Source organism: Chrysoperla carnea, chromosome 2 (genome assembly GCF_905475395.1).
Source record: "Chrysoperla carnea chromosome 2, inChrCarn1.1, whole genome shotgun sequence".
NCBI classification, from domain to species: domain Eukaryota; kingdom Metazoa; phylum Arthropoda; class Insecta; order Neuroptera; family Chrysopidae; genus Chrysoperla; species Chrysoperla carnea.
The window spans coordinates 480744-500734 of record NC_058338.1 but is presented as its reverse complement, the minus strand read 5'-3'; positions in this window follow the sequence as shown (position 1 = coordinate 500734).

Genomic DNA, 19991 nt, shown 5'->3' with positions numbered 1-19991 from the left:
TTCTCAGAAACTAATATTCGAATCATCAAATGAATACGATTTTGTATTTTTTGGCTCAAAATTACCTTTTATACAAAGTTCGGGCGAAATTGGAGACATAAATATTACTCTCGATTTTTTCGAATTTTTTCAAAGGGGGGGTCGGCCTCAGAAAATTAAAAAAATCGAGTAAACAGATTGGCTCCGATTTGGATAAAAATCATTTTCTAGAGTAATTTCAACCTGGAAAATACGAAAATCGTGTTCATTTGACGATTCGATGCTTAGTTTCAACAATATCGGCAAAAAATTATACCATAATGTCGATTTTCTCAGAAACTAATATTCGAATCATCAAATGAATACGATTTTTTGTATTTTTTGGCTCAAAATTACCTTTTATACAAAGTTCGGGCGAAATTGGAGACATAAAATTACTTTCGATTTTTCGAATTTTTTCAAAGGGGGGGGTCGGCCTCAGAAAATTAAAAAAATCGAGTAAACAGATTGGCTCCGATTTGGATAAAAATCATTTTCTAGAGTAATTTCAACCTGGAAAATACGATAATCGTGTTCATTTGACGATTCGATGCTTAGTTTCAACAATATCGGCAAAAATTATACCATAATGTCGATTTTTCCTCAGAAACTAATATTCGAATCATCAGATGAATACGATTTTTGTATTTTTTGGCTCAAAATTACCTTTTATACAAAGTTCGGGCGAAATTGGAGACATAAAATTACTTTCGATTTTTCGAATTTTTTCAAAGGGGGGGTCGGCCTCAGAAAATTAAAAAAATCGAGTAAACAGATTGGCTCCGATTTGGATAAAAAATCATTTTCTAGAGTAATTTCAACCTGGAAAATACGATAATCGTGTTCATTTGACGATTCGATGCTTAGTTTCAACAATATCGGCAAAAATTATACCATAATGTCGATTTTCTCAGAAACTAATATTCGAATCATCAAATGAATACGATTTTTGTATTTTTTGGCTCAAAATTACCTTTTATACAAAGTTCGGGCGAAATTGGAGACATAAAATTACTTTCGATTTTTCGAATTTTTTTCAAAGGGGGGGGTCGGCCTCAGAAAATTAAAAAAATCGAGTAAACAGATTGGCTCCGATTTGGATAAAAATCATTTTCTAGAGTAATTTCAACCTGGAAAATACGAAAATCGTGTTCATTTGACGATTCGATGCTTAGTTTCAACAATATCGGCAAAAAATTATACCATAATGTCGATTTTCTCAGAAACTTATATTCGAATCATCAAATGAATACGATTTTTGTATTTTTTGGCTCAAAATTACCTTTTTATACAAAGTTTCGGGCGAAATTGGAGACATAAAATTACTTTCGATTTTTCGAATTTTTTCAAAGGGGGGTCGGCCTCAGAAAATTAAAAAAATCGAGTAAACAGATTGGCTCCGATTTGGATAAAAATCATTTTCTAGAGTAATTTCAACCTGGAAAATACGAAAATCGTGTTCATTTGACGAATTCGATGCTTAGTTTCAACAATATCGGCAAAAATTATACCATAATGTCGATTTTCTCAGAAACTAATATTCGAATCATCAAATGAATACGATTTTTGTATTTTTTGGCTCAAAATTACCTTTTATACAAAGTTCGGGCGAAATTGGAGACATTAAAATTACTTTCGATTTTTTCGAATTTTTTCAAAGGGGGGGGTCGGCCTCAGAAAATTAAAAAAATCGAGTAAACAGATTGGCTCCGAATTTGGATAAAAATCATTTTCTAGAGTAATTTCAACCTGGAAAATACGAAAATCGTGTTCATTTGACGATTCGATGCTTAGTTTCAACAATATCGGCAAAAATTATACCATAATGTCGATTTTCTCAGAAACTAATATTCGAATCATCAAATGAATACGATTTTTGTATTTTTTGGCTCAAAATTACCTTTTATACAAAGTTCGGGCGAAATTGGAGACATAAAATTACTTTCGATTTTTCGAATTTTTTCAAAGGGGGGGTCGGCCTCAGAAAATTAAAAAATCGAGTAAACAGATTGGCTCCGATTTGGATAAAAATCATTTTCTAGAGTAATTTCAACCTGGAAAATACGAAAATCGTGTTCATTTGACGATTCGATGCTTAGTTTCAACAATATCGGCAAAAATTATACCATAATGTCGATTTTCTCAGAAACTAATATTCGAATCATCAAATGAATACGATTTTTGTATTTTTTGGCTCAAAATTACCTTTTATACAAAGTTCGGGCGAAATTGGAGACATAAAATTACTTTCGATTTTTCGAATTTTTTCAAAGGGGGGGTCGGCCCTCAGAAAATTAAAAAAATCGAGTAAACAGATTGGCTCCGATTTGGATAAAAATCATTTTCTAGAGTAATTTCAACCTGGAAAATACGAAAATCGTGTTCATTTGACGATTCGATGCTTAGTTTCAACAATATCGGCAAAAATTATACCATAATGTCGATTTTCTCAGAAACTAATATTCGAATCATCAAATGAATACGATTTTTGTATTTTTTGGCTCAAAATTACCTTTTATACAAAGTTCGGGCGAAATTGGAGACATAAAATTTACTTTCGATTTTTCGAATTTTTTCAAAGGGGGGGTCGGCTCAGAAAATTAAAAAAATCGAGTAAACAGATTGGCTCCGATTTGGATAAAAATCATTTTCTAGAGTAATTTTCAACCTGGAAAATACGAAAATCGTGTTCATTTGACGATTCGATGCTTAGTTTCAACAATATCGGCAAAAATTATACCATAATGTCGATTTTCTCAGAAACTAATATTCGAATCATCAAATGAATACGATTTTTGTATTTTTTTGGCTCAAAATTACCTTTTATACAAAGTTCGGGCGAAATTGGAGACATAAAATTACTTTCGATTTTTCGAATTTTTTCAAAGGGGGGGTCGGCCTCAGAAAATTAAAAAAATCGAGTAAACAGATTGGCTCCGATTTGGATAAAAATCATTTTCTAGAGTAATTTCAACCTGGAAAATACGATAATCGTGTTCATTTGACGATTCGATGCTTAGTTTCAACAATATCGGCAAAAATTATACCATAATGTCGATTTCTCAGAAACTAATATTCGAATCATCAAATGAATACGATTTTTGTATTTTTTGGCTCAAAATTACCTTTTATACAAAGTTCGGGCGAAATTGGAGACATAAAATTACTTTCGATTTTCGAATTTTTTCAAAGGGGGGGTCGGCCTCAGAAAATTAAAAAAATCGAGTAAACAGATTGGCTCCGATTTGGATAAAAATCATTTTCTAGAGTAATTTCAACCTGGAAAATACGATAATCGTGTTCATTTGACGATTCGATGCTTAGTTTCAACAATATCGGCAAAAATTATAACCATAATGTCGATTTTCTCAGAACTAATATTCGAATCGTCAAATGAACACGATTTTCGTATTTTCCAGGTTGAAATTACCTTTTATACAAAGTTCGGGCGAAATTGGAGACATAAAATTACTTTCGATTTTTCGAATTTTTTTCAAAGGGGGGGTCGGCCTCAGAAAATTAAAAAAATCGAGTAAACAGATTGGCTCCGATTTGGATAAAAAATCATTTTCTAGAGTAATTTTCAAACCTGGAAAATACGAAAATCGTGTTCATTTGACGATTCGATGCTTAGTTTCAACAATATCGGCAAAAATTATACATAATGTCGATTTTCTCAGAAACTAATATTCGAATCATCAAATGAATACGATTTTTGTATTTTTTGGCTCAAAATTACCTTTTATACAAAGTTCGGGCGAAATTGGGGACATAAGAATTACTTTCGATTTTTCGAATTTTTTCAAAGGGGGGGGCGGCCTCAGAAAATTAAAAAAATCGAGTAAACAGATTGGCTCCGATTTGGATAAAAAATCATTTTCTAGAGTAATTTCAACCTGGAAAATACGAAAATCGTGTTCATTTGACGATTCGATGCTTAGTTTCAACAATATCGGCAAAAATTATACCATAATGTCGATTTTCTCAGAAACTAATATTCGAATCATCAAATGAATACGATTTTTGTATTTTTTGGCTCAAAATTACCTTTATACAAAGTTCGGGCGAAATTGGAGACATAAAATTACTTTCGATTTTTCGAATTTTTTCAAAGGGGGGGTCGGCCTCAGAAAATTAAAAAAATCGAGTAAACAGATTGGCTCCGATTTGGATAAAAATCATTTTCTAGAGTAATTTCAACCTGGAAAATACGAAAATCGTGTTCATTTGACGATTCGATGCTTAGTTTCAACAATATCGGCAAAAATTATACCATATGTCGATTTTCTCAGAAACTAATATTCGAATCATCAAATGAATACGATTTTTGTATTTTTTGGCTCAAAATTACCTTTTATACAAAGTTCGGGCGAAATTGGAGACATAAAATTACTTTCGATTTTTCGAATTTTTTCAAAGGGGGGGTCGGCCTCAGAAAATTAAAAAAAATCGAGTAAACAGATTGGCTCCGATTTGGATAAAAATCATTTTCTAGAGTAATTTCAACCTGGAAAATACGATAATCGTGTTCATTTGACGATTCGATGCTTAGTTTCAACAATATCGGCAAAAATTATACCATAATGTCGATTTTCTCAGAAACTAATATTCGAATCATCAAATGAATACGATTTTTGTATTTTTTGGCTCAAAATTACCTTTTATACAAAGTTCGGGCGAAATTGGAGACATAAAATTACTTTCGATTTTTCGAATTTTTTCAAAGGGGGGGTCGGCCTCAGAAAATTAAAAAAAATCGAGTAAACAGATTGCTCCGATTTGGATAAAAATCATTTTCTAGAGTAATTTCAACCTGGAAAATACGATAATCGTGTTCATTTGACGATTCGATGCTTAGTTTCAACAATATCGGCAAAAATTATACCATAATGTCGATTTTCTCAGAAACTAATATTCGAATCATCAAATGAATACGATTTTTGTATTTTTTGGCTCAAAATTACCTTTTATACAAAGTTCGGGCGAAATTGGAGACATAAAATTACTTTCGATTTTTCGAATTTTTTCAAAGGGGGGGTCGGCCTCAGAAAATTAAAAAAATCGAGTAAACAGATTGGCTCCGATTTGGATAAAAATCATTTTCTAGAGTAATTTCAACCTGGAAAATACGAAAATCGTGTTCATTTGACGATTCGATGCTTAGTTTCAACAATATCGGCAAAAATTATACCATAATGTCGATTTTCTCAGAAACTAATATTCGAATCATCAAATGAATACGATTTTTGTATTTTTGGCTCAAAATTACCTTTTATACAAAGTTCGGGCGAAATTGGAGACATAAAATTACTTTCGATTTTTCGAATTTTTCAAAGGGGGGGTCGGCCTTAGAAAATTAAAAAAATCGAGTAAACAGATTGGCTCCGATTTGGATAAAAATCATTTTCTAGAGTAATTTCAACCTGGAAAATACGATAATCGTGTTCATTTGACGATTCGATGCTTAGTTTCAACAATATCGGCAAAAATTATACCATAATGTCGATTTTTCTCAGAAACTAATATTCGAATCATCAAATGAATACGATTTTTGTATTTTTTGGCTCAAAATTACCTTTTATACAAAGTTCGGGCGAAATTGGAGACATAAAATTACTTTCGATTTTTCGAATTTTTTCAAAGGGGGGGGTCGGCCTCAGAAAATTAAAAAAATCGAGTAAACAGATTGGCTCCGATTTGGATAAAAATCATTTTCTAGAGTAATTTCAACCTGGAAAATACGATAATCGTGTTCATTTGACGATTCGATGCTTAGTTTCAACAATATCGGCAAAAATTATACCATAATGTCGATTTTCTCAGAAACTAATATTCGAATCATCAAATGAATACGATTTTTGTATTTTTTGGCTCAAAATTACCTTTTATACAAAGTTCGGGCGAAATTGGAGACATAAAATTACTTTCGATTTTTCGAATTTTTTCAAAGGGGGGGTCGGCCTCAGAAAATTAAAAAAATCGAGTAAACAGATTGGCTCCGATTTGGATAAAAATCATTTTCTAGAGTAATTTCAACCTGGAAAATACGATAATCGTGTTCATTGACGATTCGATGCTTAGTTTCAACAATATCGGCAAAAATTATACCATAATGTCGATTTCTCAGAAACTAATATTCGAATCATCAAATGAATACGATTTTTTGTATTTTTTGGCTCAAAATTACCTTTTATACAAAGTTCGGGCGAAATTGGAGACATAAAATTACTTTCGATTTTTCGAATTTTTTCAAAGGGGGGGTCGGCCTCAGAAAATTAAAAAAATCGAGTAAACAGATTGGCTCCGATTTGGATAAAAATCATTTTCTAGAGTAATTTCAACCTGGAAAATACGAAAATCGTGTTCATTTGACGATTCGATGCTTAGTTTCAACAATATCGGCAAAAATTATACCATAATGTCGATTTTCTCAGAAACTAATATTCGAATCATCAAATGAATACGATTTTTGTATTTTTTGGCTCAAAATTACCTTTTATACAAAGTTCGGGCGAAATTGGAGACATAAAATTACTTTCGATTTTTCGAATTTTTTCAAAGGGGGGGTCGGCCTCAGAAAATTAAAAAAATCGAGTAAACAGATTGGCTCCGATTTGGATAAAAATCATTTTCTAGAGTAATTTCAACCTGGAAAATACGATAATCGTGTTCATTTGACGATTCGATGCTTAGTTTCAACAATATCGGCAAAAAATTATACCATAATGTCGATTTTCTCAGAAACTAATATTCGAATCATCAAATGAATACGATTTTTGTATTTTTTGGCTCAAAATTACCTTTTTATACAAAGTTCGGGCGAAATTGGAGACATAAAATTACTTTCGATTTTTCGAATTTTTCAAAGGGGGGGTCGGCCTCAGAAAATTAAAAAAATCGAGGTAAACAGATTGGCTCCGATTTGGATAAAAATCATTTTCTAGAGTAATTTCAACCTGGGAAAATACGATTAATCGTGTTCATTTGACGATTCGATGCTTAGTTTCAACAATATCGGCAAAAATTATACCATAATGTCGATTTTCTCAGAAACTTATATCGAATCATCAAATGAATACTATTTTGTATTTTGCTCAAAATTACCTTTTATACAAAGTTCGGGCGAAATTGGAGACATAAAATTACTTTCGATTTTTCGAATTTTTTCAAAGGGGGGGTCGGCCTCAGAACATTAAAAAAATCGAGTAAACAGATTGGCTCCGATTTGGATAAAAATCATTTTCTAGAGTAATTTCAACCTGGAAAATACGATAATCGTGTTCATTTGACGATTCGATGCTTAGTTTCAACAATATCGGCAAAAATTATACCATAATGTCGGTCGATTTTCTCAGAAACTAATATTCGAATCATCAAATGAATACGATTTTTGTATTTTTTGGCTCAAAATTACCTTTTATACAAAGTTCGGGCGAAATTGGAGACATAAAATTACTTTCGATTTTTCGAATTTTTCAAAGGGGGGGTCGGCCTCAGAAAATTAAAAAAATCGAGTAAACAGATTGGCTCTGATTTGGATAAAAATCATTTTCTAGAGTAATTTCAACCTGGAAAATACGAAAATCGTGTTCATTTGACGATTCGATGCTTAGTTTCAACATATCGGCAAAAATTATACCATAATGTCGATTTCTCAGAAACTAATATTCAAATCATCAAATGAATACGATTTTTGTATTTTTTGGCTCAAAATTACCTTTTATACAAAGTTCGGCGAAATTGGAGACATAAAATTACTTTCGATTTTTCGAATTTTTTCAAAGGGGGGTCGGCCTCAGAAAATTAAAAAATCGAGTAAACAGATTGGCTCCGATTTGGATAAAAATCATTTTCTAGAGTAATTTCAACCTGGAAAATACGATAATCGTGTTCATTGACGATTCGATGCTTAGTTTCAACAATATCGGCAAAAATTATACCATAATGTCGATTTTCTCAGAAACTATATTCGAATCATCAAATGAATACTATTTTTGTATTTTTGGCTCAAAATTACCTTTTATACAAAGTTCGGGGCGAAATTGGAGACATAAAATTACTTTCGATTTTTCGAATTTTTTCAAAGGGGGGGGTCGGCCCCAGAAATTAAAAAAATCGAGTAAACAGATTGGCTCCGATTTGGATAAAAATCATTTTCTAGAGTAATTTCAACCTGGAAAATACGATAATCGTGTTCATTTGACGATTCGATGCTTAGTTTCAACAATATCGGCAAAAATTATACCATAATGTCGATTTTCTCAGAAACTAATATTCGAATCATCAAATGAATACGATTTTTGTATTTTTTGGCTCAAAATTACCTTTTATACAAAGTTCGGGCGAAATTGGAGACATAAAATTACTTTCGATTTTTCGAATTTTTTCAAAGGGGGGGTCGGCCTCAGAAAATTAAAAAAATCGAGTAAACAGATTGGCTCCGATTTGGATAAAAATCATTTTCTAGAGTAATTTCAACCTGGAAAATACGATAATCGTGTTCATTTGACGATTCGATGTTTAGTTTCAACAATATCGGCAAAAATTATACCATAATGTCGATTTTCTCAGAAACTAATATTCGAATCATCAAATGAATACGATTTTTGTATTTTTTGGCTCAAAATTACCTTTTATACAAAGTTCGGGCGAAATTGGAGACATAAAATTACTTTCGATTTTTCGAATTTTTTCAAAGGGGGGGTCGGCCTCAGAAAATTAAAAAAATCGAGTAAACAGATTGGCTCCGATTTGGATAAAAATCATTTTCTAGAGTAATTTCAACCTGGAAAATACGATAATCGTGTTCATTTGACGATTCGATGTTTAGTTTCAACAATATCGGCAAAAATTATACCATAATGTCGATTTTCTCAGAAACTAATATTCGAATCATCAAATGAATACGATTTTTGTATTTTTTGGCTCAAAATTACCTTTTATACAAAGTTCGGGCGAAATCGACCGAACGAGTAACCGAACGATAAAATACGTTTTGGGTCATTTGTTATTAAAAGTCTCAAGAAAGATCAATTGAAAACAGAAAAACAAAAATTACAACAAAAAAATTTGATGGAATTCCCAAAAACTTAATAAATAAACGGAAAATTATTTTTAAAATTATTTTGTATGACTAAAAATTGAACTCCGATCACCACATAACTTCCATATACACTGGAGAACTGTTCAAAAAGCGTTCTTGCGATTATAATTGCAAACTCAATAATGAATTATTTTGAGATTGTCTTTTACTTTTTATTTTACTCTAACTTAGCCCTTCCGCTTTTTCATTTAAGGTGATGAAATGAATGGCATTTGTGTGTTATTTCTTCTAAAAGTAATTTTCTCCGAAACTTGAGGTATCAATATTTCAAAAAGTATCGATTTTACCAAGTTCAAATAGAGAATCTATCGTGTAGAAATCGTCGTAAATACTTTTATACATTCATTTCTTTGCGTTTGTTACTTTCTGGTACCTCCTGTACAGATGATACGTATACCCACACATAAAAATGAAATCCGTTCACTAAACAATATAAAGCTTGGTTTTGTAAAGTTTTGATAACAATAAAGTAAAGAATGATAATATATATATATATATATATATATATATAGATATAAATCCTACAATATTGTTTCCATCGCTATAAGTCTATAATAGACTGTAAGACTATAGATCCATAGACTATTTACAAACTATAGACTGTATATCATAGACTTTGTAAATAATATTTTCTTTTTATAATAATTAACTATGAGTATTCATTCATATTTCTCTTTATTTAAACTTAATATATTATTTGTATAACAAATGTTTATGGTTTGACTAATTTATAATTATTCGTGAATTTTCTATTCATCGAAAATGTGGGCTCTTGATTTTGTAACTACGGAACGTTTAGTATACAGGGTGACACAAAAATCATAAGGATTCTGTGAAGATTATATTAAAATATTTTTTTGCGTGTGTACTAAATCATGTTGGACGGATTGGAATGAGTCTGGATAAACATAAATAAATTATTTCTTCCTGAATCCAATTTTATAAGTCGCATGCAGGGTCTAAGTTTCTTGCCATTTTATTGTTGACAATAAAATTAATTTCACTAGACCAAGTCTCGTCTTTAGTTTGTAGAACAACCCTTACATAGAACGTTGAATGTCCTACCTTTTATATATGTTTAAAGTACTACTTTCTCCCCCTTCGGTTTATACTGAATGCTTGAATAAATTAAATAAAAGTATTTATTTGATTTAATAAATAAATACTTTAGTAAAGCTCTTTATAAATTGTTCAATATCGCATTTATATTCATGTTTATAATATTTTTATTAGACCGTTAGCCCATAACCAAGTGAACTTTCTGTGATTCTTTTTGGGTGGCTTGTCGCGAGCTGCGTAAGCTAAGCGGATTCTCTTAAAGATTAAAAACCCTACACATTTTTCTTAAAATCACAGTATTGTATTTTTAGTTTCCCAAGAAGTTTTATTTCGAAAACTCTTCTATAACAACAAATTTTTTGTTTCATAGCTTGATTTCAATGAATTGGCCACTAGAGCCATGATTAAAATGTCAATTTCTTTTTTAACAACCCTTAAATATGCAGCGGAAAAGAATTACATAAAATGTGTCCTTTATTATGGACGCACGGTCTAATTTATTAGTGATGGCATTTTGATTTTTAAGTGGAATTTAAACAGTTTTGTATTTATTATAAAAAAGCTACTTAAAGCTACAAAACACTTCATTTCATTTCATTTCATTTCACTTCACTTTAATTCAATTCAAGTGATGATTTTATATAAAAATCTATTACACTTCGATTATATTTAAGCCATGTAAAAAAAAAACATCATCAGCTTATTTAATTCATTTTAAGGGTTCCATTAAAAAGAAAAGGTTCCTTTATAAGTTTCTCGTATGTCGAAAAAAATATTTTTAGCAAAAAAATGTTTGTTTTATCGTAAGTTTTGATAAGTGCTGAAGTTCTATCACTTAACTTTGAAACAAGTTCATACTTCGGCTTCAGTTGTAGATTGTAATAGTTAACTGGAACATCCTGTATATACAGTAGAATCTCGATAACTTAAACCTCGGTAACATAAAAACCTCTGTTACTTCAAAAAATACTATGTTCCCTTCCCATCAGAGCCCAAAACCTCTATAACTTAAAATACGCAACCTCTATAACTTAAATAAATAATCTCTGTATAGGCCCTCAGTACCTACATAGAAACATGTACATACCTCTATATTAACTAGGGTACATAGAAACATGTACATATCTCTATATTAACCTTTACCTAACATAGACACTTGATAACTTAAAACCTCTATAACTTAAAATATTTTGTGTTTCCCTTGGACTTTAACTTATCGAGATTCTACTGTAATATTATGAATCATATATGAATAAAATTGTTTGTTTTGTCTTGATCAGCTTGTTGCCTTTAGATCTCAATTCGTAGATTAGCAAAGAAAACAAATAAATAATTTTATATTTTTGTTGAACCCATGAACCTTTAAGACCTTTAAAGATAGCTTCAGTTCAATTGAGATTTGAGTTATGTTAAGTTGAGACTTGTTAAGTTTATAAAGGTCGATCTGTTGTAGATCCATATAGTTAGATCAGTTTAAATTATCGTCCACAATTCAATGCCACAATATCGACCATTTTTTTCAACCTTAAGTAAGTTTTGTAATGCAGTTAAACTTTATAAAACGATAAATTATCATTGATTAAGGCTGTTAGGGTAGGTAATACATGTTTAGTCGATTCATAAAAAATATCCTAAGGAAATTTGCGACTTGTAAGGGCGTAATTTTATAATAATAATTTCCAATACTGTTTATAGACCCTTCATGGAAAACTGCCTTCATTTAATTTTACCTATTTTCGAATTATACACGTTTTATTGATAGCCAGTTTTCTTGTATTGCACCAACCACCTTAATAAAACTAGCATATGCAATAATAATAATAATAATAATAAGTATTGTTTTTTTTGTAACTTTATTGAATTCAATATAAAATATTTGTCAATAAAATCAAGATAATCGAAAACAATTCGCATACAATAGTATTACCTACAGTTTGTAAGTCTGTCTGTAGCAGAGGTCTAACAGACCCAACAAACCATTACAGACCCAACAAACCATTACAGACCCAACAGAGTTTTGATACATGACTGTAATAAAATTTTATCAAAACAATTTTAAATTTAATAAAAAAATATCATATTTATAATATTTATTTTATAACTAGCTGTAATCTGTCTGCATCGTTCGTAGGAAAACAATTTTTGATATTTTTAAATCTTTCTAAAAAATCGAATAAAAAATTAATTATTTTTACGAGCCTTAGGAAAAATTATGTTTTGAGATCATTTGGCACTTGTTGGAGATTTTCTCTTCGGGAAAATTACCCCTTAAGTTTATATCCAACCCCTTCAACTAAAAGTAGATTACAATAAATAAATAAATAACAATATGTAAACTAATCAGGGATTAAATTACCTATTACGAACTTAAAATAAGGTTTAGTTTTAAAAAAAAGGAACAAATAATGTATAAAATACAACACCGTCCCTTATTTACAGGATGTTTCACGTTCAACTTCCCATGTCATATAAATATTATGGAAGATAATAAATGAGAACTCTAGGATATATCGAAATAAATTTCGATTTTTGCCCCAATTTCCTAGATCAGTTTTTTGTTTTTTTAAAATACGTATTTTCGACTACCAAGTAGTCATCTTCAGTAAGAATTAGCTAGTGATTACTCTTATTATGAATGTTACTCTTTGCTAATTTGGTGGCGGACTGCACCAAATTAGCAAAGAGTAACATTCATAATAAGAGTAGGTAATCACTACCTAATTCTGCATATATAAGTTAATAAAAACTTGACTGGTTGACGATCATAGTAAACACCCTGTATATTTCTATATAAGTTATAGTTTCGCACTAATTAGTTAACTCTTAGTTAATTATTTTCTGCAGCTAAAATGTATACAGCATATATTGTTTAGCTGCATTTATATTAAATTTGATAAACCTGCAGATCCAGGTAGGTTTACGTACTTGTATTGTGTAGCTTTGAATAGCTGTCAATTCTATCATTATACACATGATATTATACAATATTTTATTTACGTACAGGGTGTAACAAGTTATTGGTGGCATACAAGTGCCATGGGTTTTATTACATTAGGAATGATCAAACTAGGAAGTTAAACACTTTGTTTGTGTGATGAAAATAACTTTAAAACTGCAATTTTATATATTATTACTCCAGCGAAATTTTTTTATGTCCTATCCTTACGGTCTAAAAATGTACCGCTTAGGAAAAAACACGTTATACAAATAACTTCATCAAAATAATATCATAAATTGATCACAGACGCAGACAGAGCGGTCAAAATTATAACACTTCTTTTTTATGGTTGAGGGGGAGTTAAAAATGATCTTGAACATCCTGTACTCGTATAACTTATAAGGTATTCATGTTTCATATTCAAATGTGTCAGAATGTATGGCATGGCGTTTTATAAATGATGTTAAAAAGAGAAATAAATAATAATGAAATGAAACTCATCAACAAACTTAGAGCTAAGCTATAAATAAAGAACACTTCATTCTGTTCTCATCTGATCTGATCGCTTGTTGTTGATAATGATCAAATATATTACAGTTCTCTCATCTCATCTCAGTCAGTTCTCAGTTCTCACTTTAGAGAGCTAATCAAGAATATGATTCGATTAACAAATTTATTTTGACATATGAGAAAAAATATTAAAACAAGGCTGGGTTCATGCGTAGCATTTGACAATCATTTTAGAATGATTAGAAAATTGGAAAAAATATGAAAAATTCAGTGTTTAGTTACGTGGTAATCTTGAAATTGATGAATATTCAACGGTGGCAACGTTCAAACAGGAAGTTAGTCGTCTGATTCTTACGAATATTGCAACTTTTTAAAGTGCCGCCCAACTCCCATGGAAATCTGATTCTTTGTGTGAGCATTGGACACAAATGCTAATTGCATTTTAATACCCTGTTTATATGAAATATATCAAGGTATGCTAGGTTTAGTCCCAAGTTTGCAACGTTTAAAAATGTTAACGATACCAACAAAATTTTGGTATAGGGGTTCATAAAATCACCTAATTAGTCCATTTTCGGTTATCCGTCTGTCAACACGATAACTTAAAAACTTAAAAAGTGATGTTAAGTTCATAAACCAGTAACACGGGTTCGTAGAACCCATTCTATAAACTGTTAGAGATATAGTGAAAGTTGAAAACGTTCTAAAATGATTGTCAATTTCTACTAATGACACTAGACTAATAAATATGATGAGGTGTTTGTTTGGTGATGGTTTTGACCTCCAATAAGTAATGACTAGCAGTAGATCTCTGCTCGTCTGTCTGTCTGTTTGTTTGTCTGTCTGTCTGATAATGACTATCAATCAAATCTTTAAACTTATGAAGATGAATTATATGATTTTACGTATTTTAAACATTAAAAAATTTAAATTTTAAACTCAAACACCTTCGTTATCAACCCTTTCTTTATTATCCAAACCTAGCGAAAATAGCGGATCTCTGCCCTACTCCACTAGGAGCCATTCAAAAGTTCAAAATAAAAGCTTGATTTGAAAAAAATATTATTTCGAAATAAAATAATTCTATGATTAAATATTCAGTTGGTGATTATTGATTAGATTTGAAGTATTTATTAATTTAGTCGATCATGATTGAACACCTAAGAATTTAATCAAAACTGACGATCATAAACACATAAATAACCTTTGAATAGTAAAAAAAATTTAAAAACGGTAAAAAATTTGTTTAGGTTGAAAACCTTTTTGAACCTTACATACAAGAATAAATGCAATAATAGATACCTATATTTACAATCAATACGGGAGAGAGTATTGATATTGCACATTCTGGAATTTGTAAATATCATAGAGGTCTGTTTTAACTTCGAACATAATATGCAACATTTAATTGGGAATAGTATTCTATTGTGTCAGATAATATTCGATAGCGTCAGGGGTCAGGTATATAAATGCTATCAAAACGTACATTAGGGCTGACTGACCAGCTATGTTCTTACATTTAACTGACTGACTAACATAACTGTTATTTATATGCAATTTACAATCTGTATAACAATTATCAGATTTAACAAATTCATTTAAAAGCCATGGCAATCATAACCGTTTTAATAACATATAACTGAACCTTGTTCTACCGTTCGCTTGACTGATCGCAGTATTTGTGTGTACACAACTACTATAACCAATCCTCAAATGATCAGCTTTAGTAAATTCAGAGAATTGTTTTTGATCTGACTTTTAATCCATAATGTGGGTACCATAAAAATTATTCTCGAATATCGGCTACTTTCATATTCCTGATTCGAATTCAATATAATTAGGAAAGACCACTTAAAGCTAAAACCGATTTGAATACATTTGATAAGATTACAGTACCTTTTGATGTTGAAGCTAGGGCTATGTTCGTCGAAGATGTTAGCCAGTAACAAATGTATGTCCCTACCTATCTAGTGTAGTTGTATACTGTAGCTGCATTGATTTTGTAGCCTGTGACCGTAGATAGATAGGTCCGTTTCATGCATACCTGGTGCTAGACTAGTAAGTGCATGTATTTATTATGAGATCAGAGGTAGCCAATGTTAAGATGCTGCGCTGGTCTGATGTGATGCTATTGTAAACATTTATACAACGTAATGTTGTAACGTAGTTCTGTATGCAGTTTGAAGTTGACCCCAAAAGGTCATTATTGTCATCTTAAAGTTCTTTCACTATATAGCATACAGGGTAAGATGCATGTGCCTAGGCTTGGTTCAAATTTATGTTAAACCTATTAAGTGTGGAGTCCGTGACAGTAAAACTACACTAACATCAGATTTCGAAATTTCGCATAAAAATCAATTCTATTTAACGATAGATACAATATGGACTAGGTGTGCCAAAAGTTATCCTGGCAGAAATAGTATTTTGAACTTTGGTGTGACAGCTCTTATCGTGGCCTAAAGGTCTGTCACGCAATTTTACTATTATGGGCATTTAAATTCTCAAAAAAAATGTGCATACTGTTGATGATAAAAGTGCTATAAACTTTTACAACTTCTATTGTAATATTTGAAAGCATGGCCTTAAGAATCACATAAATGTAATTCCAGGCACTACACTGTACCCTGTACATTATACATTCAAGTACATTCACTGCGTATAAATTCACCAGCTAGCTAGGTAGTCGCGTGGACGATTGCCAAACATCGTCATTCTTAAATATATTGATAGGATTATCGATTCCACATGTAGGTAAAGGTACGATTTCCTTCTGAATTTTCGAATCTACTTTCCCTGTTCGGTAACATGACACAGAAAAGTTTAAAATTAGAAATCTAATAAACAAAATTCGGAAAACTTTCGAGAAAGTTTTTATATTTCCCAGGCATCTCAAACGAAAATATAGTGCTCATAGTAAGAACTTCCCAATTTCGATTGTAAGGATATCTGAACGTAATGCCAATAATTCAACCGTTTTTATTATTCCTTAAGGCTTTCCTTTCAGTCATAGCAGTCATGTTTAACATTACAATTCCAAAGCAAAAGTAAGTTCCAAAATGTGACCCAACATAGAGCACAGTTATGGCCCGATATCTTTTCTTTACAAACAGCAGCGATATGATCTCCTAAAATTCGCATTTGACGAAATTGGTTGATGAACCAAAAGAGTCCAAACTTGATATTACTTGGATCGTTACGAAGTCAACTCTTTACAAAATAAACAGTTGATAATGCCAGCCCTGCTACAGCTAACTTTACCCAAAGACTATTACATTGTTAGTGACTAATGGTTATAGCACTCGCATGTTATAAAGTTGATTGTGTTGCGCGGTCAAGGAGTCAGGGACTGACTCTACGATATTTGACCTGTCTATATAATCTCTATCCAATTCTAAGTTTAGAATTCAAACAAACACAATGTTTTCTTGTTCATGTTCTAAAGAAAGTTATTTGTGACTTTATAAAATAATGCTTTTTATTTTTATGCTAATTAATGCATTCAACTACGGGTCCACGTTTGCCTAACGATTCAACTTAAATTCAAATAATTACGCTCTGTTTTGTAAAAATTTAAATTTAATTAATTTTTGGATAAGTAAATTTTTTTATTGAAATCGCACAAATCGATTCATGAATCAATTAAATAATAATGATGATATCAGGGTTAAACCTCCGTTTTTCAAACATCCATTTATAACAGAGGCCAACCACATCATTATTTTTAATTGATTAGAGTGTCGCTGCTTGGATTCGAACCCGCAATCTCCGAGTCAGTAATCATACAGTTAAAGGTGATAGCCCTTTACTCTCTCAGTTATACTGTAATCTGCTGGAACACGATAATCTGATAAAAGAATATTAATGAATAATTGACAGACTTGTCAACCAGAAATATGAATATGAATTAAAATTCATATTTTATTCAATTCTTATAAATAAATATTTTTGAAAGTGATCTTTTTAAAACGTAACGCAAAGCAACGCAACGCAACATCATTTAATTAATTTTAATTCAAAATACAAATTTAATAACAGAGCAAGAAACACGCTCTATTTTATTATCTACTGAGTGTGTTAAGTAAAACGGGCACATGTACCAGCAGTCAGTTATTATGAAGTCTTTTTAATCTACAATCAAGTCGTATGTTGTACGGTGGTGGATTAAACGTCTGCTGTCCGCCCAACGTCTTGCGGCTTCAATACGATGTCGAATTTGCAATCTTACAATATAAAAATGCTACTGATGATGATTGCGTTGCAATCGAAATATCGTTTATCGTGAAATGAAAATGTATTTTATGTTTTGAAATATTTTATTTCAAGTATCGTGGTATTTCCTTCAATAACTATGTCTCAACTCGAAATCATTCTTACATTAAAAATCATTTCTTTTTCACCTAATTTTTGCATGTTGAGTTGTCTTGATTATTCTGTATGGGTGCCATAATTTATTCGCCACACACTAGATTTATGTATAATTGTTTAAACACCCTGTAAATAGATACAAAAATTAACAATAGTGATTTATTAGATGTAAGTTTATCAAATGAAGAAATAACAGTTTTTAAAAGTAACGATGCGACGCGACACAGACTTATGAAAGAAATATGAATAAATTATTATTTATTTTGTAAAGAAGGAATGGTTTTGGTTTTCTTATAAATGTCCTTTATATCCTGTTAACGTTCCTGTGTTATCCTGCCTACTAGCTAACTAACAAGGAGCAGTAATATAGCAGATACTTGCTTGATTCTATTTTTATAAAATTGTCTTGTCTGTCTTATATAACAAATATCACACAGCTATAACAAGTTTTAATTTACAAGGAATATGAATGGTATAAAAAAACAGAAAAGGACTCATTCACCCAAGGATGGGCTATGACTATGACTATGAATGTGTAGAATGAATAAGATTCGTTAATAAAACTTCACTTCCTTTGTAAACGATATCTAATATTTCATCATATCCTTCTTTATATAAATATATATTATTCAAACAACTAATCAATTTATGTTATATGTATCAAGTCTAGTGCCAAGCAAAGTATTTGACGGTCTGTTGATTCTTTGTATAAAAATCTAAATATAATTCTCAATTTAAAAAAAAAAACGAGAAGTGTCGTTGGACACTCGGTTGAAACTATGTTCCTATCGTGTCTTCGTATATTAAAAATGTAGCGCTTACTTTTTTATTCAGATTTGCTTTGATTTTTTTTGACTATTACAGTCGCTGCCTGGATTCGAACCCGCAACCTTTGTCTAAAAAGCAACGTTCTAAAACTAGCGCCTTAGACCGCTCGGCTATTTAGGCTCATACACAATTACAGAATACTTTAAATTATTTCTATTATGTTTCACTTCTTCTGATAACTCACAACTCATTTTTTTGATTGAAAAATATACATTTTGGTTAAAAAATATAAATTGACAGATTGTAAATTATTCTCAATATATTCTCAAAATTCAGGACAAGCTGAATTGATTAAAAAAATTTTGTTTCCTAGCTAACACATTCTCGGTTTTTGGGGTAGTTTAAATTGTTGCACATTTTTTGGTTTTATCTCCCAACCAGCAAACAAATTATAACGTGTGATAAGGAACATAGTTCCAAAAATGTTTCAATCCATTTTAACATGTCTATCAAATACCATGTTCGGTCTTAGACCTACTACATAAAGCTTCTTTTAACTATAAAGCTTTTTAAAGCTCACCAAAGCTGGTTGGTACCATTGCTGGATGTTTGTTGATAGCCTTTAGTGATGGAATGAAAAGAGTTTTTTCTTTCTTTTTAGAAAGATTTGTTTGTTCGTAATTAAAAGTTGACAAATATAAATTTTCTTTTCCTGTGATGTTGAGGAAATTGTTCAAAGTAAAATTTTATTAAAATGGGAATAAAATGTTTTTATTTTTCTTTTAAAACGTAACCAACAAAAACATAAATTATTATTTTATCATCAAAAAGTTTTTCAAACAGGATCTCTCTTCAAGATGTCACCAACCTTACCGCATTCCCTCCCACAAACTGCCCACTGTGATTTAAGATCTCCTAGTATTTAATCATTTTCATATGATTTTCATTGAATGTTGTAATCAAATAGTCGGAAACTCGAAGACTAGCTCTTCCTCGTGATTCCACCCGCGATTTTGTTCGTAAAGAACTGGCAAGATCTTTAAAAAGTGAAAAGAATAATATGAAAATTTGTTTTTCTTCTGATTTTAATTAGTGCGAATTATTATCGCCAGTTGGCGAGTTGTGCGAATTGAAATTACATCTCGAATAAAAAACCATTTATTATCGAATATAGAAAAATCTACATCGAAAATAAAAATAAGCAATGCATAAACATACCTTCCTATAGAT